The sequence below is a fragment of the Perca flavescens genome, chromosome 17, assembly GCF_004354835.1.
Source record: "Perca flavescens isolate YP-PL-M2 chromosome 17, PFLA_1.0, whole genome shotgun sequence".
Taxonomy (NCBI): Eukaryota; Metazoa; Chordata; class Actinopteri; order Perciformes; family Percidae; genus Perca; species Perca flavescens.
In genome coordinates, this window is record NC_041347.1 from 17424487 (window position 1) to 17432707 (window position 8221).

The window sequence follows — 8221 nt, forward strand, 5'->3', positions numbered from 1 at the left end:
CTGCAATTCAATCAAGTAAATAGATGGAGAATGAGAGGAGTGAAAAGCGGATAAAATGAGTTAGAGGGCAATAGAAGGACCTGAAATTGACAGACAGTGCCTGGGAAGCAATAAATAGTGTGATAGAGTAAGTGGGCTTGGTAGATAAAGCGAAAGAAAAAAGAAGAGGCAGAGAGAAGAAAGATTGGCCTCATCTGTAGGCTTTGAAAGGATTCTCATCTCTTCTCATCTATGTGGCTGTGCTGGGAGACAGAGGGAGCCAGGGGCACCTGCAGTGGAGCGTTAGCCAAAAGCCCAATTATCACTTCAAAGCTGGACTCTGCTGGAGGAGGCCTGAGTGACACTGGGGCCCTACGGAGGATGAAACACCGCACAGAGATAGGAGTAAAAAGCCTCCTCCCTCTGTCAGCTTTCTCCATTTTCCCTTTATCGCCCCCCCGCCCCCTCCCTCCCCCGCCTCTTTTACTGTACCTCACTTCCTCTCTGTCATCTACCTTGTCCTACCTTCCTTATCGCTTCCCTTTCCTCCCCCTCTATTACTTCTCCCTGCGTGTTAGCTGTATCTTTAACACCTGGCTGCCTGGATGGCAAGCCCTATATGAGCTCTCTTTCTCTATTCCTCTTCTCTCCTGGCTGTATTTCTCCATCATCTCTGGCTTATAAAAAGCCTGGGGACTGGATGCCCTGATGAGCCCCAGGCTGTGGTAATGAGTTCGCAGGCCCTTTCATGTGGAGATCAAGCCCGATGGCTGGAGGGGGTGTTGTTGGTGCTGGTGTTAGTGGAGTGGATATTACCAGCATTGAATTGTGGCTTGTAGAATAGAAGAGTAATAGGTCAACCCCAGCCCAGACCGGACCTGGAGATGCAGACAGTTCCCATGAAGTCGAGAGTGTCCCAGCCAGACACAGAGACACACAATACTGTCAAAGAACAGGGCAAATCATTATAGTCTGTATAAGTTATAGCATTCCTTCTGTCCAATACATTATCCCAGAGACCTTTCCTGATATTTACAGGCCACTGAAGGTCAGATACTTTAAGCAGGACAACGGCATAGGCCAGAAATCAATGGCAGACACACAAACTCATACATTTTCTATTACTTCTCTCCTCTTGCTCTTTGAGTGTGTCAACACTTCATTAAATTGGCATCTGAATAAGTCCAGGGACACAGAAAGAGCAACAGAGGGATATTTAAACAACGTCTGATTCTCTTTGATTTGACTTTGCCTAAAGGAGCACCACCACCCCTTAAATCCTCCTTGACTTGTGTGTGTGTGTGTGTGTGTGTGTGCATTAATCTGCAACGCATTGCCACACACCATTATTGCTCCCTCCCCCTGACACCTTCATTAGGCCCACAAAAAGGGATTACTTCTGACCTGTACATTAGGCCACTTTTCCGGCTGCTACATTCATGTGTGCTAGGGCTGCAAATAATGATTTTATCATTGATCGATTTAGTATTTGGTCTGTTACATGTCAGAAAATAGTGAGAAATGCCCATCATAATTTCTTTTTGTTTTAAGATTATTTATTTGGGCTTTTCCACCTTTAATTGATGGGGGAAGACATGCAGGAAATTGTCACAGGTCGGACTTGAACCCTGCGTCGAGGCATAAGCCTCTCAGTATATGTGTGCCTGCTCTACCCACTGAGTCAATCCGGCTACATGCCCATTACAATTTCACACGGCTAAAGGTGACGTCTTCAAATTGCTTGTTTTCTCTGACCAACAGTTCTACAGCCAAATATATTCTATTACAATGGTATAAAACAGAGGAAAGTAACAAAAAGGTTTGTGTGTGCGTGAGCAGAGGGGATATGCCCAGGTTCCACTTCATAAAGCTGTTGTAAAAGAGAGAAGGCCATTCATGGCTAACAAAGAGTTTTCACATGAACAAGCTAACAGACTGGTGCCCGACAACCCTCCACACTTCCTCAACACTCATTTTACCCATTTTATTTCATCTTTTTTCCTCCCCTTCCCCTCCTCCTTGCTCAACCATTTTGCATGAGTGATTGGTAAAACATCTTTGATTTTGCATCGTAGAGTGTGCTGGAAGACGAGACCACTTACAGGAGTTGTTTTTACTGCCAGACTTTGGCAGGAGATAATGGCAGAATTCTAATCAAAGATGGATATTGGATAAATACATCAGTGAAATCATTACAGGGGGAGCCAGTAATCTGGGCAGGTTTGACTTTTCACTCACTCCTTTTATCTTTTTATAGTATGGCTCCTAATAGTTTCTATGGAAACTGAATTGGCAGAGAGTTGTTGTACTGAGTTTGGCCCCTCGGCAATCTCACCCTCATTCACCTTCCTACCTGTGTTTCTGGATATAGAAAGCTGAAAGATAGTGATACATCTGTGTTAACACCCTCGCTCCTCTAAGGGCAGAGAGATGGAGAACTGATAAAGTTTCTTTCACAGTACAAGTAGAGTCAAAGCTTCGGGATGTTGGTGTCAACAGTCAAATTAGTTTTCCTGGCTGATTGTCGGGAATGTGGAAGTTGTCATAATGCTGTCAGTCCTGAGTTAGTCCGTGTAGCATAACAAAGACATTTTCAATGTTTGACAGATGTCTCTTGTCATAGAGAACGGAACAGCAGATTGTTTTCTTTGTTCCTGCGTTTTGCTTTTCTGGCTTTACTCCCGGCCTCCCTTTATACTTTGTGCGGATGTGGAGAGGACGTTATGGTAGAAAAAAGATAGGCATCAGATTGTTTTCAAGTTGTGGGAGTGAGCTGAGCAGAGTTGATCATAGGCGTCCAGCGGGGTTAGAGAAGCACAGCCTTATTTCACAGGCAGGCACCCTCTTTGTGACATGGTTAAAGATGTGTCCTAACACCATTCCCATCACCCCTCGTTCCCTCCTCTCCCCACCTCGGCTACCATCCCTCCATCCCTCCCTCCATCTCCAGAGAATAGCCTGCCCTTTGCTCAAGCCATTCCGTCTCCTTGGAGCTCATTGTTCCCTGGTTGCTAGGTGATAACTGGGGCCTCATTTGGTCACCTTGGATACAGGGGGGAGCCTGGGTATTTGGTATGGGGTCAGGACTGACAGAGGTGATGTGAAGGTGTGTATGTGTGACTACGTACAAGGTTGTGTGCTCACATTTTTAGTTATCAAAGTGTGTGTGTGTGTGTGTGTGTGTGTGTGTGTGTGTTTGGTTAAGGGTCAGGCATGACAGCGCTGGTACAATAGGGTGGGGTGTGACCAACCCCTCCTTCACCATTTATTAGCCTATTCAGTCACCCACTCTCCTGCTCCGAGCCAGGCTGGGCCAGGAGGCAGCCGAGCTGTCAGTCAACAGGGAGGGGGAGGGGCAGAGAGGGGATCCCAGAAAACATAATTAATGTGTAACACAAGAGCTGTCGTATCGCTCTAAAGAGGAAATTAAAGAAACAAGCAGCCACTGTAACAGCTATTACGCAGCGCTGAATAGACCACTGTCTCCTGAGTTGTCAATGCTGTTTCAGACACTCACACCTGCTCTCTCTTTCATCTCTCACCCTCTCTCTTCTCTCTCTCTCTCTCTCTCTCTCTCTCTCTGCCGTTCTTTATTTCCATCTACATGATGTGTTTCTCTCTTTCTGTAAAACACACACCAGGGGAGAGCCTCTTTGTCAACCACCGTCCTGAATTCCGATCCTCAATCGTCAAGTTGGCCGTGGCTGGCCGGCCTTGGAGTGCCCTGGAGTGGCTTTCATAAACCTCCACCAAACACACACACACACACACACACACACACACAAAAGCTATACCATTGTTGCCAAAGCTGAAGCACTCATCAAGAGAGTACAAGTGGTGAAATGAGCAAAACGGAGAAGAACATTTTTTGAAAATGAACTGTTATTCAAATGAGGCCCATTCTCGCCTTTACTCCTCTCTTCCCCCCCCACCCCTCCCTCTCTTGCTCTCTCTTTGTGCTTCTACAGTATAGTCTATATAGTCCATGTGACTGCGTGATTAGCTGCAGAGGCCTGTTCTCTGATATCATTAGGTTCTGCGGTGCATCCCTGAGCAAAACCAGCAACAAGCTTTTTACCCCTAAATTAAGCTTCATTAAGGATGACTCACTGTCAGTGTTATGTGTCTATGAGTCATCAGTGTGTGTTTCGTGCCCTTTATCCAACTTTTTAACGCATGAGAGACATGCAAAACTTTCCTCTTCCTTTTGCCCTTCATCTGTCTGTCTGCCTGCTGACATTACAAGACAGTGTATCACAGCTTTCTGTTTTGTCCCGGCGGCAAGAATGTGAGTAGCAACAAACAAGCACGTAGAATGGATTTTGCAATGTGCTGCAGAAAAGCTCTGTGGTTGCTGTGTAGAAAAAGTATTCCCTCGGGAATCAGTTTTCCCCCCTGCAATGTCTGCATGTGTGTGTTCCAAAACCAACCGTGGAGCTAAAATTGTTGCAGATTACCAGCTAAATCGCTGCCTTATTTTCTCAACACTCATAATGAATCAGAAAGAATGTGTTGTCCACACCTGAGCTGTAACTGATAGCAGATATAAAGATGATCTAACATGCCCAAGAAGAAAACCTGGCACTGCGCAGGGCATACCTGCGCTGAGAGGCAGGGTGTGTCTGGCCTCTCAGGGTTCACCGCTCTGACAAAACCACAGTAGTAATGCAGCAGAAAATGACTCCAGAAACTGGCACATAAAGTTCGACTCAGTATGACATCTGGAGAGTCAGCTTTGCTTTTTCCGTGCCTCACACAGTATCAGGAAGAGTCATTAAAGAATCATTGAGTGTGGAAGCAAAGAGATTCATATTCATGGAATTCATCAAAACAAGTTATTGAAAGCGGCCAATGCATTCATTTAGTGGGTCGGCTGAATTCATCCATTGGGCTGCATTGATGTGGTGTTGACCCCGGACCACAGTGTGCGTTGCTGTCAGTGTGGCTTTGTTGGTGGAGCGGTAACCTTTCTTTGTACCCATGTTTGGGCCAGTAACCTTGCTTTGTGATGCTGTGTGTATCAGGGTGTAGTGTGACTCCCCTTCTCCATAAATCACTGTCAGATTCCAATAGTACAAAACAAAGCCCTCGCCTGAAGCTTGGATAATGGGGTTGTTGGTGTGTACCCGTACGTACATGTGTGTAAAGCCTGTAGCCCTTCATTTACCAATCAGCGCCAAACAGAGTTTATGAAAATTTGTTGACTGTGAGATGAGCTTTTCTTCTTCAAATGAATATTGCACGAAACGCAGCATTGGGTGACAACACTTTACCGATTTCAAGGAAGGAAGGAGGGAGGGATTGAGGAAGGGGGCGGAAAGAAAAGGATGAAGGAACGAGGTTGATCGCTGGAGGTTGATGGAATAAACTGCAGAATTTCTGTCACTGCGTGCATGTGTGTCCCACACAGGGGGCTAATAAATAAATTATGGTTGAAATGAGAGCAGCTCTCCGTAGACCATCTCCACTTCATGAGAAGTGCTTGTTTACAACTCCGCACACACATACCGTATATACACACACACACACACACACACACACACACACACACACACACACACACTCGGCTGCAGAGCTGAGGAATATACTGTTGCTCTCCTCTCCAGGAACATGTCTGTCCTGTGAGCCTCTAAGTGTGTGTTCCCACTCTCAGACCTTCATCACATTACTCTCTGCATTCCATCTATGTTGATGGCAAAGGGGATGGGAAGCATTACTTTGCAGGCCAAGGTAAACACACACACACATGCATATAAACACCTACCTTGTGAGAGCGGCTGGAGAGCCTTAGCGAGCTCAGCAGAGCAAACACTGTGATAAAGGCAGGATTTGGGCAAATTCTAATGGGAGGAAGCGGTGGGGCAGGGAGAGGATTTGCCCCCTGTATCCCTACAGGCCCGGGCAGGACAGAAGCCCATGAGTTTTGTAACCAAACAGTGTGTGGCGCTGACTCACAGTTCCTGTGTTTTCTCTGCGGGCTGTCCTAACATATCATTACTTCTCTCAGGAAAGGCAACCTTCTCGGCTGCCTACCTTGTAGACAAATCCTGACCTTTTACTTTTTTCCCCACGGTAAATGAACCAATGCCATACTAGATGATCTGTGAGCAAAAATGAGAGGTGGTTATGTGTGTGTGTGTGTGTGTGTGTGTGTGTGTGTGTGTGTGTTGGGGGGGGTGCTCATAAGAGACAGAGAGAGAGATTCATGGGTGTCAAGGAGAGGGCAGTTGTTGCACATACAATTCCCACAGTTTCACTGTTTTTGGAAGATTTTCAAACATCCCATTTCTAGGCAACTGAAGCAAAGGTCAGAATGGAGGAAGGAAGAAGAGAACAACAGACGAGAGAGAGAGAGAGAGAAAGAGAGAGAGAGAGAGAAATGGGTTGATGGTAGGGGATACAGCTTTGGAATGCTGCAGTGGTTTTAATTACAGACAGAGGAATAGTCTTTTTAAATATTTAGAGTACAGATGATCTGTCTGGCAGTGTGTGTTTGTGTGCACCAGGCTTTGTGTGTTTGTGTGTGTGTGTGTGTGTGCGTGTGTGTGTGTGTGTGCGTGCGTGCGTGCGTGCGCGCGTGCGTGCGCGCGTGCGTGCGTGCGTGCGTGTGTGTGTGCGCGCACTGCGCACATGTCTAGTGGATTGCCATTTGAGAACATGTTTGTGTGTGCACATGTGTATACGCAGTCCTGTGAGTTACTGAGAGCATGTTTATGTGTGTGCATTACATGTACATGAGCATGTGGAATACCATGTGGATGCAGCAGAAAATGTGAAGAGCGTCTCATAAACTGCAGTGTCACTTGTGTTAAAACTGTCTTATATTAAATTTAAGTGATTTTCATGCTTTCAGATTCTGTTATTACGTTGGTTTTGAGTTGAGGACATTCCCTAATTTCTTAGTCCCTTTCAAAACTATAATAATTTTATAAATATATCAATATATTTAAAAAATTGTTAGAACCGTTAAACCATTAAAAAATACAGACCGACTGAAATGTGTCCGTACTAGTAAGTGTGGAAGACTTTCAAGTATCAAAAGTTAGCATCAAATGCATAGTACATATTCTTTGATCGAAATTCATTGTTTGATCTAAATAATAACTGTTTTTAGACTTCTTGGGTTAAGTTCTTGTAAGGATGCTTGTGTTAAGACGTTAAAGACATACACTGAGAAGTTTTCCATATGTTGTTAACTTAAAGATTTTTGCAGAAAAACACATTAATGTCACTCATACTAAACTCCTTTGGCACCCAAGGATAGGCAGAGGGGGTGACAAAGAAAAACTAAACTGACTGTTTGTTCCTCTTAACAGCATAAACCTTTTTCTCACAGACAGCTGTATAGATTCTCTTTTACCCCACTTAACTCAAACTATCAGGCCATCAAAAAGCAGGGAAAAGCAGTAAAATGCAGCTATAAATGAAATTAAGTGGTGAAATAAAAGACACAGGAGACAGGTACGAATCAAGAAGTTGTTTAAAGGTGCTAAATCTTGACAACGTGGGTCGTGTTTTGAGAGAAGTGCCTGGACTGCTCTCATGGTTTTAGCTCTTTGGTCGGCTGCATCTGTCTGACTGACGTTAGGGTGCAAAAAGATAGAAGGGCCATAATCTCCTAATCATTAAACAGGGACCTACAGGATGTAAAGAGATGTGACTGCTGTCTGTGAGCAGTAAGCCGGAGGAAGTCGGGATGCCAGAGTTAAGTGGAGCAATTTCCTCCTTGCATGTGTGAGGGGGCTACTCTTGTTAAATGGGTGCTATCATGAGCAAACAGTGTCTTGCTGTATTGTTTGTTCAGAGCGATGCCAAGGCCAATCCAGACACAGACCCAGAATGGTAAATAGGCTGTAATTTTGAGGCAGCGCAGTATTCTGCAGGCTCACATTGATCTGTCATTGACAAAGTTAATGAGCGTGGACATGAGGCACGGAGTCTCGCCACAAAGACATCAAAGTGCCGCTGCTATGACTGGCCCGCTGTGAGACTGGCCTTCAGGCAGAAACCCAGGCTGCCGCAAACCCTGACTCCCCAGGAGGGGAGATGAGTGAGGGGAGGGGATGGAGGTGGAGGGGATCCTGGCACTATGTGTAAGGAAGTTTGTATGTCTTCATCCTTTTATCCCTGTCCTTTCTGTCTCTCTCTCTCTCTCTCACGCACAAACACACATTTCTGGTGCATGTTTGGCATGTGCTTCTGAGCAGGTTTAATGGGAAAGTAGCAGCAACGTTTGAGCAGC